The 15,213-nt window shown below is 37.5% G+C and overlaps 1 protein-coding gene and 1 pseudogene across 4 annotated transcripts in view; both read right to left on the bottom strand.

Moving 5' to 3' along the window:
* The window catches only part of GULP1 (GULP PTB domain containing engulfment adaptor 1), a 235,266-nt gene that overhangs the window by 24,280 nt on the left and 195,773 nt on the right, over positions 1-15,213 (bottom strand). The window lies entirely within an intron of this gene.
* On the bottom strand, positions 11,711-14,401 carry LOC308433351 (phosphoserine aminotransferase-like; annotated as a pseudogene). Its single transcript has 2 exons — positions 14,368-14,401; positions 11,711-12,824 (listed from the first exon to the last, which is right to left on the bottom strand). The product of its transcript is annotated as a phosphoserine aminotransferase-like (transcript).

The following is a 15,213-nucleotide window of genomic DNA, read 5'->3' as shown; positions in this document are numbered from 1 at the left end:
TGCAGTGAGGTAGGAATGGGTGGGTGGGAGGGGGAGCATCCTCACAGAAGCAGGAGGAAGCAGATGGAATAGGGGGTTCTGGAGTGGAAACCTGGAAAGGTGATCAAATTTGAAATGTAATACAAAAAAATATTTAACTAAATAACAAAACAAAACAAAACAAAACAAAAAAACTGAAGAGCTTTCTTTTGTTTTTCTCCCTTCCTTAAATACCTTCTACTAATTAAATATAAGCATTGAACTAAATTATTGGAATTCTCTTGTTGGTTGGCTGTTGTTTTCTTTTCCTAGTGATCAGGTTTTTATACTCTGTGCAGGTAATATGATTAAAGCCTTCTGGGTGGGGTCCACAGAAAACTCCAAAATAACTTTTTCCAAATGGAGCAAGTAGATCCAATTGGCCCACCATCTTCATAGAAGTGAGCAGTTTCAAACAAGAGTCAGATGAGATGATCAGAATGAAAATATTATGAGGGCTCCTAATTTTCATCAATGTTAAAAAGTTCACATTTTTGTATAATAATGATAATGGAACTAAGTACAGAAGTCATCTGAATTAAACTTGGTATACATTCTATCTAGAAAAAAAAATTGCTATAGACTTCCAAAATCTACCAGTTCATTCCTTCTACATCCAAATCTCTACAATTTCATGAAAAAGTGATTTATTTAATTAATCCAAAGAGTCTTAATAAAGCATTAACTGATGAAATATGCTGACAAATACCACATTTAATAAGATAAATTCCTGTTTCTATGACAGGAAAATAGTGCTAATATTAAATATTAAAAATATCCCTCTTTAACAAACTGACTTTGTAATTTTTTTTTATCTATTATAAACTACTAAAAACAAAGCATTAAAGAACAAATCACAATAGGGTATAGTAAAAGTACTACATAAAAAAAATGTCACTGATCAACTAAACATTTACCCAAAGAGTCAAGTTAAAAATCTGTTTTAAAAGAAAAAAACAAAAAAACACCATAAACCCAAAAACCTTAAAAGTTCAACAAAATGGCTTAAGTTGTAGTGGTGCTTATTGTTATTCCTGACAACCTTATTTCAACAGGGATCTCACATAGTGGAGAGAGCCAATTCCTGGAGGTTGTCTTTGACCTTCATATTTGTGACATTACACATGCATACTTGTAGGACGACATCATTATGCAACAAGACAGGCCCATGATAAGGTGAGGTCTATTATTGGGTGAGAAGTCTGGGAAGGAGGAGAGAAGGAGGAGGAGAGATTCAACATTGAAGATGAAGATGACCTATCTCTGTCCATGCAGTTCTGAATAGCCATTGAATGTATACTTTCTTTTTTTTTTAAACTTTATTTTAAAAAACAAGGATAAAAGAAGAAAAATTTAAACATTTTTGCATAAATGTATACAAATACAATTGTGTCAGTGCTTGGCTTTTGTTTTTTTATTTTTAAGGTTTGATACTCTACATTAAGGTCTTACTAGTTACAATGAGCAAAAAGTGCATGTAAAACAAGAGAACCCGGAATTAGTCAACGTTTTCTTGGTGTGTAAGGATTGAGCATAACTTTTTTTGTTTTGTTTTGTTTTTTTATTTTGTTTTCTTTTTTTCTTGAACTTCACACAGTCTGTGAGTTGTTTCTGGGGAAGTCGGAGCCTCAGAGATTAGCATCCCAATATCAGTGACTGCATATTATGTTTGTTCTTTTGTGACTGGGTTATCTCACTCAGGATGATATTGTCTAGATGCAACCATTTTCTAAAAATTTGATTAAGTCATTGTTACTGATGGCTGAGTATTACTCCATTGTGTAAATGTACCACAATTTTGTATCCATTCATCTACTGAAGGACATCTGGGTTCTTTCCAGCTTATGGCTATTATAAATAGAGCTGCTATGAACATTGTGGTGCATGTATCTTTGTTGTATATTGGAGTGTCTCTGGGGTATATGCCCAGAAGTGGAATAGCTAAATCTTTAAGTAGTACTATGTCCAATTTTCTGAAAAATCACCAGAGTGATTTCCAGAGTGCTTGTATTAGTTTACAACCCCACCAACAGTGGAGAAGTGTTTCTCTTTCTCTGAAACTTCGACAGCATGTGTTGTCATCTGAGTTTTGGATCTTGGCCAATCTGACTGGTGTGCGGTAGAATAACAGGGTTGTTTTGATTTGCATTTCCCTGATGGCTATGGATGTCGAGCACTTCCTTACATGTTTCTCAGCCATTCGATATTCCTCAATTGAGAACATTTTGTTTAGCTCTGTACCCCATTTTTTAATAGGGTTGTTTGATTCTCCGGTGTCTAGCTTTTTGAGTTCTTTGTATACCTTGGATATTAGGCCTCTATCTGATGTGGAGTTGGTAAAGATCTTTTCCCATTCTGTTGGCTGCCATTTTGTTTTCTTGACAATGTCTTTAGCCTTACAGAAACTTTTAATCTCATTAAGTCCCATTTGTTAATCTTTGATTTTAGAGCTTGAGCCATTGCTGTTTTGTTCAGAAAATATTCTCCTTTGCCTATGTGTTCTAAGGTTTTCCCTACTTTCTCATCCAATAGTTTCAGTGTATCTGGTTTAATGTGGAGATCTTTGATCCACTTACACTTGAGCTTTGTACAAGGAGATAAGAAAGGGTCTATATTCATACTTGTGCATGTTGAGTACCAGTTGGACCAGCACCATTTGTTGAAAAGGCTGTCCTTTTTCCATTAAATGTTTACGTCTCCTTTGTCAAAAATAAGGAGACCATATACATGAGGGCTCATTTCTGGATCTTCTATTTTATTTCATTGATCAACGTGCCTATTTCTGTACCAGTACCATGCAGTTTTCAGCACAATTGCCTTTTAATATAGCTTGAGGTCAGAGATACTGACTCCCACAGATGTTTTCTTCTTGTTGAGGATGGATTTTGCTACTCTAGGTCTTTTGTTATTCCAGTTGAAATTGCACATTGAACTTTCCAACTCAATGAAGAACTGGGTTGGAATTTTGATGGGAATTGCGTTGAATCTGTAGATTGCTTTTGGTTGGATGGCCATTTTTAAAATGTTGATCCTTTCAATCTATGAGCATGGGAGATCTCTCCATTTTCTGAGATCTTCCTCGATTTCCTTCTTTAGAGGTTTGAAGTTCTTGTCATACAGGTCCTTCACTTGCTTAGTTAGAGTCACGCCAAGGTATTTCATAGTTTTTGTGACTATTGTGAAGGGTATCTTTTCCCTAATTTCTTTCTCCACATGTTTGGCCTTTGAATATAGGAAGGCTACTGATTTGTTTGAGAGTTAATTTTATATCCAACCGCTTTGCTGAACTTGTTTATCAGCTGTAGGAGTTCTCTGGTGGAATTTGTGGGGTCCCTTAAGTACACTATCATGTCATCTGCAAAGAGTGATGTTTTTACTTCTTCCTTTTGGAATTGTATCCCCTTTATCTCCTTTTGCTTTCTAATTGCTCCAGCCAGGGCTTCCAGTACTATGTTCATTAGGTAGGGGGAGAGTGGGCGGCCTTGTCGAATCCCTGATTTTAGTGGGATTGCTTCAAGTTTCCCAACATTAAGTTTGTCCCTGATTTTAGTGGGATTGCTTCAAGTTTCCCACCATTAAGTTTGATGTTGGCTGTTGGTTTGCTGTATATTGCTTTTATTATATTTACGTATAGACCTTGGATTCCTGTTTTTTCCAGGACTTTTAACATGAACGGGTGTTGAATTTTGTCAAATGCTTTCTCAGCATCTAATGATATTACCATGTGATTTTATTCTTTGAGTTTGTTTATATGGTGGATTACATTGATAGATTTTCTTATATTAAACTATTCCTGCATCCCAGGGATGAAGCCTACATGGTCATGGTGAATGATCATTTGATGTGTTCTTGGATTCAGTTTGCAAGGATTTTGCTGAGTATTTTTGCATCAATGTTCATAAGTGAGATTGGTCTGAAATTCTCTTTCCTTGTAGGGTCTTTGTGTGGTTTAAGAACGAGGGTTATTGTAGCATCAAAAAATGAGTTTGGTAGTATTCCATCTCATTCTATTTTGAGGAATAGTTTGGAGAATATTGGTGTTATGTCTACAATAAATGTCTGATAAAATTCTGCACTGAACCCGTCTGGACCTGGGCTTTTTTTGGTTGGGAGGCTTTTGATGACTTCCTGTATTTCTTTAGGTGTTATGGGATTATTTAGATGGTTTACCTGGTCCTGGTTTAACTTTAGGATCTTGTATTTGTCTAGGAATTCAACCATTTCTTCCAGATTTACCAACTTTGTGGAGTATAGGCTTTTGTAGTATGATCTGATGATTTCTTGAATTTCCTCAGTTTCAGTTATTATGTCTCCACTTTTCTTTCTGATATTGTTAATTTGTATACTTTCTTTTTTCCCTCTAGTTAGTCTGGCTAGGGGTTTATCACTCTTGTTGATTTTCTCAAAGAACCAGCTCTTGGTTCTGTTGATGCTTTCGATGGTTCTTTTTGCTTCTATTTGGTCTATTTCTGCCCTAATTTTGATTATTTCTTGCTGTCTACTCTTCTTGGGTGTATCTGCTTCCTTTTGTTCTATTGCTTTTAGCGGTGCTGTTAAGTTCCTGAAGTCTCCAGTTTCTTTTTATGAGCGCTCAGGGATATGAGTTTTCCTCTTAGTACTGCTTTCATTGCATCCCATTGTTTGGGTATGTTATTTTTTCGTTTTCATTAAATTCTAGAAAGTCCTTAATTTCTTTTTTTATTTCTTCTTTGACCCTGCTATCCTTTAACAGAGCATTGTTTAGTTTCCATGTGTATGTGGGCTTTTTGTTATCTTTGTTGTTGTTAAAGACCAGCCTTAGACCATGGTGATCTTAGATGTTGCATGGGAGTATTTCAATCTTCTTTTATAGATTGAGGCTCGTTCTGTGTCCAATTATGTGGTCAATTTTCTAGAAGGTGCAATGGGGTGCTGAGAAGAAGGCGTATTCTTTTACTTTAGGATGATATATTCTGTAGATATCTACTAATTCCAGTTGGTTCATAGTCTCTGCGAGGTTTACAGTGTCCTTGTTCAGTTTATGTTTCCATGATCTCTTCATTGGAGAGAGTGGGGTATTAAAGTCTCTCACTATTATTGTGTGGGGTGAAATGTATTTTTTGAGCGTTATTAGAGTTTCTTTTATGAATGTGGGTGCTTTTGTATTTGGAGCATATATGTTAAGAATTGAGAGTACCTTTTGACAGATTCCCCCGTAATGATTAAAAGTGTCCTTCTTTATCTTCTTTGATAACTTTTGGTTGGAAATTTACTTTATTTGATATTAGAATAGCCACTCCAGCTTGCTTCTTGAGTCTGTTTGCTTGGAAGTTTTTTCCCAACCTTTTACTGAGATAGTGTCTGTCTTTCTCTCTGAGATGAGTTTCCTGTATGCAGCAAAATGCTGGATTTTGTTTATGTATCCAGTCTGATAACCTATGTCTCTTTATTGCGGAGTTGAAACCATTTATGTTAATAGATATCAAGGAATAGTTCTTTCTGCTTCCTGCTATTATTGCTTTTGTAGGTTGAGTTGTGTCTGTGTCTCTTTCTTCTTTTGGTTTTCTTGCTTAGGAGTTTTCTTGTTTTTACTAGTATGTAGGTTTTTCCACCTTTAATTCGTTGTAGTGCTGGTTTTGTGGTTAGATATTGTGTAAATTTAGATTTGTCTTGAAATATCTTCATCTCTCCATCTATGGTGATTGATAGTTTTGCTGTGTATAGCAGCTTGGGCTGGCACTTTTGCTCTCGTAGGGTGTGCATGATGTCTGTCCAGGCTCTTCTAGCTTTCATAGTCTCTGTTGAGAAATTGGGTGTGATTCTGATTGGTCTGCCTTGATATGTTACCTGACCTTTTTTCCCTTACTGTTTTACTATTCTTTTTTTGCTTTGGATACTTGTTGTTTTGACTATTATGTATCGGGATGAATTTCTTTTCTGGTCCAACCTATTTGGAGTTTTGAAGGCTTCTTTTATGCTCGTGGTCATCTCATTCTTAAGGGTAGTGAAGTTTTCTTCTACAATTTTGTTGAAGATATTTACTGTGCCTCTTAGTTGATATTCTTCTCCCTCTTCTATTACTATTATCCTTAGGTTTGGTCTTCTCATTTTGTCTTGGATCTCTTGGACATTTTGGGTTAGGAGCTTTTTGTTTTTTGCATCTTCTCTGGATGTTTTGTCTATGTTCACAATGTCGTCTTCGTCCCCTGAGATTCTCTCTTCCATTTCTTGTAGTCTATTGAAAATGCTTGCTTCTGTGACTCCTGATTTCTTTTTTAGGTGTTCTACTTCTAGGGTTATCTCTTTTAGTGTTTTCTTTATTGTCTCAATTTCAGTTTTTAATTTCTTCTTCCATTCCTTTATCTCTTTGCTTCTGTTTTCTTCTAGTTCTTTGAGTTCTTTGAGTGTTTTTCTTGTTTTTTTTTTTTAAAGCTTCTGATTCTTTTTGCTTTTCCTCCTGTTCTTGTTTAAGGATCTCTATCAGAGTCTTGAGGTATGATTTTAGTTATGCATCTCCTTTTTCTGGAGTGTTTGGCATTTTAATATTCGCTGTGATGGGAGAGCTGATTACTGGTGTTGCCAGGTTGTCTTGGTTTCCTTGGGATATGCTCTTTCGCTTTCCTCTTGCCATCTTGTTGTCAGTGATATGTTCTTGCCTTTCCCTTGTACCTGGTCTGTGTCCCTGGATCTCCACTGGTCCAGGTGGCGGATAGTCTGAGCCCTGTTTTGTGTTCCAAAGCCACCGGGTGGGAACAGAGGTTCCAAAGCTGGGTTCCTGGTCCCTGGATCAGGCAGGGCAGAGATGTGCTTTCAGTGAGCCGCTGGATGGGAGCAGAGGTCCCACTGCTGGGTTCCTGGTCCCTGGATCAGGCAGGGCAGGGGCGTGCTTTCTGTGTGCTGCTGGGTGGGAACAGGAGTTCCAATGCTGTGTTCCTGGTGCCTGGATCAGGCAGGGCAGAGGCACGCTTTCCGTGCCACTTTGGTGGGAACAGAGGTCCCAATGCTCGGTTCCTGGTCCCTGGATCAGGCAGGGCAGGGGCAAGCTTTCTGTGCGCAGTCGGTAGAAATCTCTCTGCCTCCTGGGTGCTCGGATCTCCTACTCACTAGACCTTAACCTTTGGGAACTGCTGGTCCAGGTGGCAGATGGGCTTAGCCTTGTTCTGAGCTCCAAAGCTGCTGGTTGGGAACAGAGGTCCCAATGCTGGGTTCCTGGTCCCTGGATCAGGCAGGGCAGGGGCGCACTTTTTCACCGTGTTGGGTGGGAACAGAGCGGATATATACTTTCTAAGGGATGGATTTCTATAGGTCAATTTATCTTATCTAAGTGGGTGATTTATATCTCTGAAAAATGGTAAGTTTATTATGTGAATGGAATGTGGATTGAGAATTTAACATATAAATCTGATTGATAAATTATTGATTGCCAAGTAATTTTACCAGGCAGTGGACTATGTGAGCCAAGTTCCTGGCTGATAGGGAGACAGCTGGGAAAGGGCAGAGGGCAGTTTGTGGACTGCATGGTAGAAAAAGAGACTGGCTGAATGGCTCCAGTGGATAGGCTCCAGTGGAGTAAGACCATGTGGGACCAGTAGGAGCAGATTCATATTTAATATTTACCATAACACATACCCATGTATATACATAGTAAACAGATACACAAATACACAGACAGACAGACAGACAGAGGCACAAACAATTAAATTAAAAACATATGCAAAGTAATTCTGTGATATTAGATTCTGGAAATGTATGTAATATTATAATGTCATAAAAGTAGTTAGGATAGAGTCTTCATGAATCTTTATTTCTTTCTAACTTCAAAATTTAGAATATCATGCTTATAATGTTTTGTATAACAAAAGATAGGACCTACTTTATTTTTTAATATTTTTATATACTAGATTTTGATCATGTTTTCAACCTCCTCCAGCCCATACTACCACATACATACCCAGCTCCCTACCACATACACAGGAACGATATCTATTTTTATGATGGTTAACTTCCTACCCTTTATTTTTAATTAAAACATGTTTTATGAATAGGAATGCTTTATCTTCAGGTATATCTGGATATTAATGCATTCTAGTATTCCCAGAGGCCAGCAAGGGTACCTGGAACTGGAATTAAAGATGGAATGAGCTACCTCTAGTGTGAGCATCCTGTGACTATTGGGAATTGAATCCTACACTTTTAGAAGAGCAGCCAGTCATCTCTCCAGTGCCAGTTTTCTACCCTCTAAATTATGGAAGTTCTCTTTCTATTTAACGAGATTATAAGCTTTCTTAGATATTTAATATGTTCAGTATAAAGGTTAATTAAAATGGCAACCTTATTGATTCACCATCAGTAACATTCAACTTTATGTGAACTATCCATACAACTTTTTGAGGATCATACTCTTTAAAATACATAATTTCTTTTGAACATGAAGATATAAAAATTCAATCATGGTAGAAACTTAGTTTCCATAATGGTTATAAAGACACAATAAATAACATTCCGAGAAGACATATAATTAAAATGCAATTTTGTAAAATTATGTTTGTCTGAGGTTCTCATTAGATGGTGCAAACCATGGAGCTCAAATACAGAAAGAAAGAACTATGGAGTTTCCAACACTTCAGTATGGGGGTGGGTTGGAGAAAGTATGAGGAAATAAAATTATTAGTTTTTCCTTCTGGAAATTTTAAAGTGATGGGCCTTAATTTTCTTCCTTTATTATTAATTTTTCTTTTCTAGGCAAATTTTAAATCAATGATTGATCCTATTCATAGGAACTTACAATAAATTGGACGTTGTCATTCATGTGAATGTTATTTTTAAGCTTTATTTTTAGTAGGGCTCTGTAATTTTCACTGTGCCTTGTCTTCAGAGTACTGATATTAAAGACATTTGATCACTTTATAAGAGCTATGGAGTGCTGTCAAATGAAAGCAGGCCCTTACACCAGCTAAAAAACATAGTATTAACTAGCTACACTCCTTATCCTTTTAAGTTATTTTTTTAGATGACTTAGGATTTAATGTTCTTTATATAGTCAGCAGGAAACATTAACATATAAACAAACAGAAAAAAACCTCAGCAAAGATCTGAAATTTATAATGTTGCCATGGTTAAATTACAAAAACAGCCATGTGATCAAAGTTTGGGGGTTGGAAGTGGGGATGGGGTGTACCTCATTTTTGCTTAATGGCCTAAACAAAAGCAAAGAACCAACCATTTCTTCTACTTGTGACAGGCAAAGTAAATCATAGAACTTCTTAGATCCTTCTCATGAGGCAGCTTTAAAATGCAGGAGGTAGAGGATGCAAGTATTCACAATAGACAACAGTCATGCAAAAAAAGTTATGAGTTGAACAAACTCTAAAAGCCTCTATAGAACTGTTTCATTAGAAATACAAAGACATAGGTATAAACTGTATGGGGTATAAAAATTCCCATTACATAAACACAGTCTGCCATGTCTATCTTTTTATGGGAATAGCAATATACAGATCCAAAATGCTCAAAAGTCATTGTTCACTTAAACCAACAGCTGCAGAACCCAGCAAACTCACAGCTGTCAATTCAGCACATAGAACCTCTCTGCCTCCTTGTAATATGCTCCAAATAATAAAGAACCACTTGGAACCAGTTCTGTTTAAGAAACTTTTCTCCTGTGTCTATGTGTTCTAAGCTCTTTCCCATTTTCTGTTCTACTAGTTTCAGTGTACTTGGTTTAATGTGGAGATCTTTGATCCACTTGGACTTGAGATTTGTCAAGGATATAAGAAAGGATGGGTTTGCATTCTTCTGCATGATGACTGCTAGTGGAACCAGCACCATTTGTTGAAGAGGTTGTCCTTTTTCCATTGAACGTTTTTAGCTCCTTTGTCAAAGATCAAGTGACCATAAGTGTGTGGGTTCATTTCTGTGTCTTTGATTCTACTCCATTGATCTGCCTGTCTGTCTCTGTACCAATGCCATGCAGTTTCTATCACAATTGATCTATAATACAGCTCAAAGTCAGGGATGGTGATTCCCCCAAAGTTTTTATTATTGAGAATGGGTTTTGCTATCCTGTGGTTTTTTTTTTTTATTATTCCAAATGTATTTGCAAATTGCTCTATATAACTCTATGAAGAATTGAGTTGGAATTTTGATGGGGATTGCATTGAATTTGTAGATTGCCTTAGGCAAGATGGCCAGTTTTACTGTGTACAAATCAAAACATCCCTAAGATTACACCTCACACCAGTCAGAATGGCTAAGATGAAAAACTCAGGTGACAGTAGATGCTGGCAGGAATGTGGATGAAGAGGAACACTCCTCCACTGTTGGTGGGGTTATAAACTGGTACAACCACTCTGGGAATCAATCTGGTGGTTCCTCAGAAAATTGGACATAGTACTACCTGAAGACCCAGCTATTCCACACCTGGGCATATACCTAAAAGAAGCTCCACCATCTAGCAAGGACACATGCTCAACCACGTTCATAGCAGCCTTAATTATAATAGCCAAAAGCTAGAATAAACCCAGATATCCTTCAACAGAGGAATGAATACAGAAATTGTGATACATATACACAATGGAGTACTACTCAGCTATTAAAAACAATGAGTTCATGAAATTCCGAGGAAAATGGATGTTACTTAAAGCTATCATCCTGAGTGAGGCAACCCAGTCACAAAAGAACACTCAAGGTATACACTCACTGATAAGCGGATTCTAGCCCCAAAAGTTCAGAATACCCAAGAAATTATCCACAGAACTTATGAAGCTCAAAGAAAAGGAAGGCCAGACGGTGGATACCTCAGTCTTTCCTAGAAGGAAGAACAAAATGATCATGGGAGAAAATAAAGAGACAAAGAGAGGAGTAGGGAGTGGCAAAAAGATCATTCAGAGACTGCCTCACCTGGGGATTCACCCCATATGCAGACACTAAACCCAAGCATTATTGCTGATAGCAAGAACCTGATATGGATGCCTCCACAGAGGCTCTGACAAAGCCAGACTGATACAGAGGAGGATGCCTGCAGTTGACCTTCAGATTAAACAGGAAGACCCCAATGAAGGAATTAGAGAAAGAACTGAAGAAGCTGAAAAAGTCTGCAACCCCATGGGAAAGAACAAAACTATCAACTAACCAAACTGTTATAGACTAAAACACCACCCAGTGAGTTCACATGGAGAAACCCATGGCCCAAGGTGCATATATAGTAGAGAAACACATTTTCTGAAATCAATGGAAGGAGAGGCCTTTGCTTCAGTGAATCCTCATTATCCCAGTGTAGGAGAAAGCCAAGGTGCTGAGGTGGAAGAGGGAGGTTAGGAGAGGGACCACCTTCATGAAGTCAATGGGAGGGGAGGGGAATGGGAATGTGGGGAAGGAATAACATTTGAAATGTAAATGCAAAGAATATCCAATCTAAAGAAAAAGAAAATCAAAAGGAAAGCCTTCACAATGCTTGTAGGTCAAGTAAGAATGAAGATGGCAATTAGCTGGTAGTTTCCTCGGCTCTACAGAGCCCTGTTGTTTAGTTGTTATTCATTGAAAAATGAATCTGGTAGCACCGTGTACAATTTTCTAGAGAGCCACCTGACTGATTTCCAGAGTGGTTGTATCAGCTTGTAATCCAACCAACAATGGAGCAGTGCTCCTCTTTCTATATGTCCTTGCTATCACCTACTATCATCTGAGTTTTAAGTACTCTAAACCTCCATGTTGCTCACAGGCAAAGTGTTGCAGGTAATGATAACAGCTGATGCATCTCCAAAAACTTTTCATGAAGGCGCTGACTTTTCAACATCTGCTGTAACTGCATTATACATAGAGGCATGGATTTCTCTGACTGTGCCCCTTCAAAGAGATCAGGTTTAGTTCTACTGCCTTATGAAGAAATCACTTTTCCAAACCTTCATCCCTTTTGTTATTGCCAATGTGAAATGAAATATTCATACTGCTTCTATTCTGTTGCTCCACTGGATCTACATAAAATAAATCCTTGAGAATTATCAATAATTCCATAAATCATTTGGGATTTGATGGAGCTGAGCTTCTCCATGGTTACAGCCCCGCTATTTTACTTGATCCATTCCAGGACCATGCTCATGATGTAGATGCTGAAACACAGAGGTGTTTTCTACAAAGAAGCATTCCCAGCCTGCACTTTGTAGTCAAGGACTGATGGGCACTCTCTGAGGGCATACCCCAGCAGGTCATCATGCATAATCACCACTGTCACCCCAGCAGAGCCAACATTCTTCTGAGCACCAGCAAAAATCACACCAAACTTGGAAATGTCCACTGGCCTGAATAAAATGTTTGAGGACATTTCACAGACCAGCACTGTTTCATTGACATGTATATGAAGTCAAATTACACCCCATGCAAAGTCTCATTTGTATAGAGGTAGACAGAGGAGGCATCTGGGTTGAGGTTCCAGGTACTTAGGTCTGGAATTTTTGTGTAACTTCCAAGTTGAGAATGGGCAATATTCACATTCCCAAACTGCATGGCTTCTTTTGCAGCCTTAGCTGACCAAGCTCTGTTCATCATACCTTCCATCTTTCAGGCCAATCTGACCAAAGGGGACAGCAATGAACTTGCCAGACCCACCTACTTGTACAAAGATCACCTTGTAGTTGTTGGGAATAGCAAGCAATTCCCTCACAAGATCCTCTGTGTTGCTAATAATCTTAGAGAAATTTGATGACCTGTGACTTATTTCAAGCACATTGATGCCAAGTTCTTTGTAGTCTAGTAGCTGCTTCTATATCTCTACTATATAAAATGTGGCTGCTTGGCAAGCCCTGGCCCAAAGTTAGCCCTTTGCTTGGTGGCTAAGGCAACAGGAGGGCCTTTTAATATATTTTAATAAGTAAAACAAGCCTGGATTTCATTTTCCTATCCAGTCAGCATTATGAAGATATCAATAGTCTTAAATATTTCTTTTTATATACTTGAATCAAAATAGTAGGTATCAGTCTTTTTTTTAAAGATTTATTTATTCTATATAATACACTGTAGCTGTGTTCAGACATACCAGAACGTATTCCAGATGGTTGTGAGCCACCATGTGGTCGCTGGGATTTGAACTCAGAACCTCTGGAAGAGCAGTCGGTGCTCTTAACCACTGAGCCATCTCTCCAGTCTGGTATCAGTCTTATTGTAAACATATCTCCAATAATATTATTAACTAAAGTGATTTTTATGGCTTACAGATGTCTTTGTCAGAATAAGGTAATTCAGTGATGTTTAGTAGCTTAAGAATCTGCTCCACAATTCATGACTTTTTTTACATTAGGAAAAATAACTTAGCTTTCAGATTTGATTATTAGCAAACCATGTTAGGGTGGATTATTGAACAAGAAAAATTCATTTTTCATCTAATATAATGACATACAAAGAACAAAAGGATAGTGATTTAAAATTTCAAAAACTTAAAACATGAACGATAACCGTAACAATTTCTTATGAAGATTTCTCCAATAAACATGAACATAGTAGGTAAAATAGATCACTCGTAGAACTAATGATGCCTGTGTATCTTGATAATAACACATTTTTAATAGAGAATTAGTGGAAGATACATAAGTTTAAAATTTTATTACCATAGCAGGCTTTAACTGTAATCCATACTATAGTAAAGTAGGCCTTTAACTAAATCAGAAAGAAAATGAAAATGGTGGGGGTTTGCTTTGTTGTCTTGAGGTAGGGTCACACTACGCAGCCCTGCATAGTCTATGATTCACCATGTGGACAAAGTTGGGTTAGAACTCACAGAGATCTGCCTGCTCTGACTTCCAAATGCTAAATCTAAAGGTGTGTCCCTGCTCGGCTTTGTGGGTCTGCTGTCATCAGTGAATCTCCTCAACATGTATCTCTTTAAAATAGGAGAAACATTTGGTGTCAGAAGCCATGAATGAGAGGCTAAGGCTAACAGGTGATTTTTCAGGAGGTGGCCCACCATTTTTTGTTGTAGGGCCTACAATGGGTATCCTCTAAGAGACAAGGTACCAAGAGACTTCATCCCAGGATTGCTTCTTATGGCTGGTTTGCCTTTTACTATCACTGTTAGACAGCTTAATGATTCATGGGCATCAGCTCACCCAACTGAGCAAATTTTCTTGAAATCAATATGAAGATGAACTTTCATGAATTAATTCTGTTTAGATGAATTAATGACTTTGTCAAATTCCTGATTTGATAATTTTAGAAAGAAACTTTTTGGGAGATAGTATTATCTGTTGTCAGAAATATGTAATAAAGTCAGAATCAAGAATTGAATGTGCCTACTTCTAATAGAATAGTAAATAAAGGCTGCATGATAAGGAAACCATGAGCTTTCATAATTACACATAAAGCTCTGCCACATCTACTTACCAAATGCTTGTGGCTTAGGGGGGCTCTCCCCCATCTATCCAAATGTATATATGTATACATCTATCTATATATACATATGTAGGTATATGTGTATGTATATAAATATGTAAGAACACTTGTAGAACATATAAGACAGGTGGCCAGGCTGAAAGAGTGTATGTATGTAAGAACATGTAAATGCCTGTTCATATTATCTGAGTAAAAGATTTTCTTTCTGCATGTGTAACGTTTTTCCCTTTTTCTCTGGCACTCAAGGAGTTAACAAAACTCTGAGCCTCAGCTAGGGGCTTCTGAATAAAAGAACAAAGAGCCCAAATAAACTAACTTCTTTACTTCATTCCCAGAGCCAGCTGTTAAACAGCAGGTGTTAACACCCAGAGGCTGCAGTTTCTGGCCCCAGAATAGCAAAGAGTTAGGAAAAAAAAATATGTTGACCATTTGCAACTTTTGCCACTTCAATCACCAATGTTCCTATCACTGAATTCCTCAGCAACCCTGTAATGCTGGGAAGATCCTGAGCAGTTTGTCTTCAAATAGGTCCTCACCAATTTTTTGTGATTGTTTTAGATTTACCTCAAATTATAAAAAATATGCATATATCATGTTAACCTGTATCCTGACCTTACCATGATACCATGTTTCAAAACTACAGTAAAAATTATAGCTTGGATATGGATAATATAGCCAAAACACAGAAAATTCCACAACAATAATCCTTCACCTTGTTGTACAATCACTCTTGCACAACCTATTCTCATCTTCTCAGACTATAAGCAAACATCAATTCGTTCCTTCCTATAATTTCGTCTTTATTAGAATGCTACACAGGGCCATCAGGCTACTGTA

Source organism: Micromys minutus (genome assembly GCF_963924665.1).
Source record: "Micromys minutus genome assembly, chromosome: 19".
NCBI classification, from domain to species: Eukaryota; Metazoa; Chordata; class Mammalia; order Rodentia; family Muridae; genus Micromys; species Micromys minutus.
Note: the sequence above shows the minus strand (reverse complement) of the source record. Positions and strands in the feature narration are given on the sequence as shown.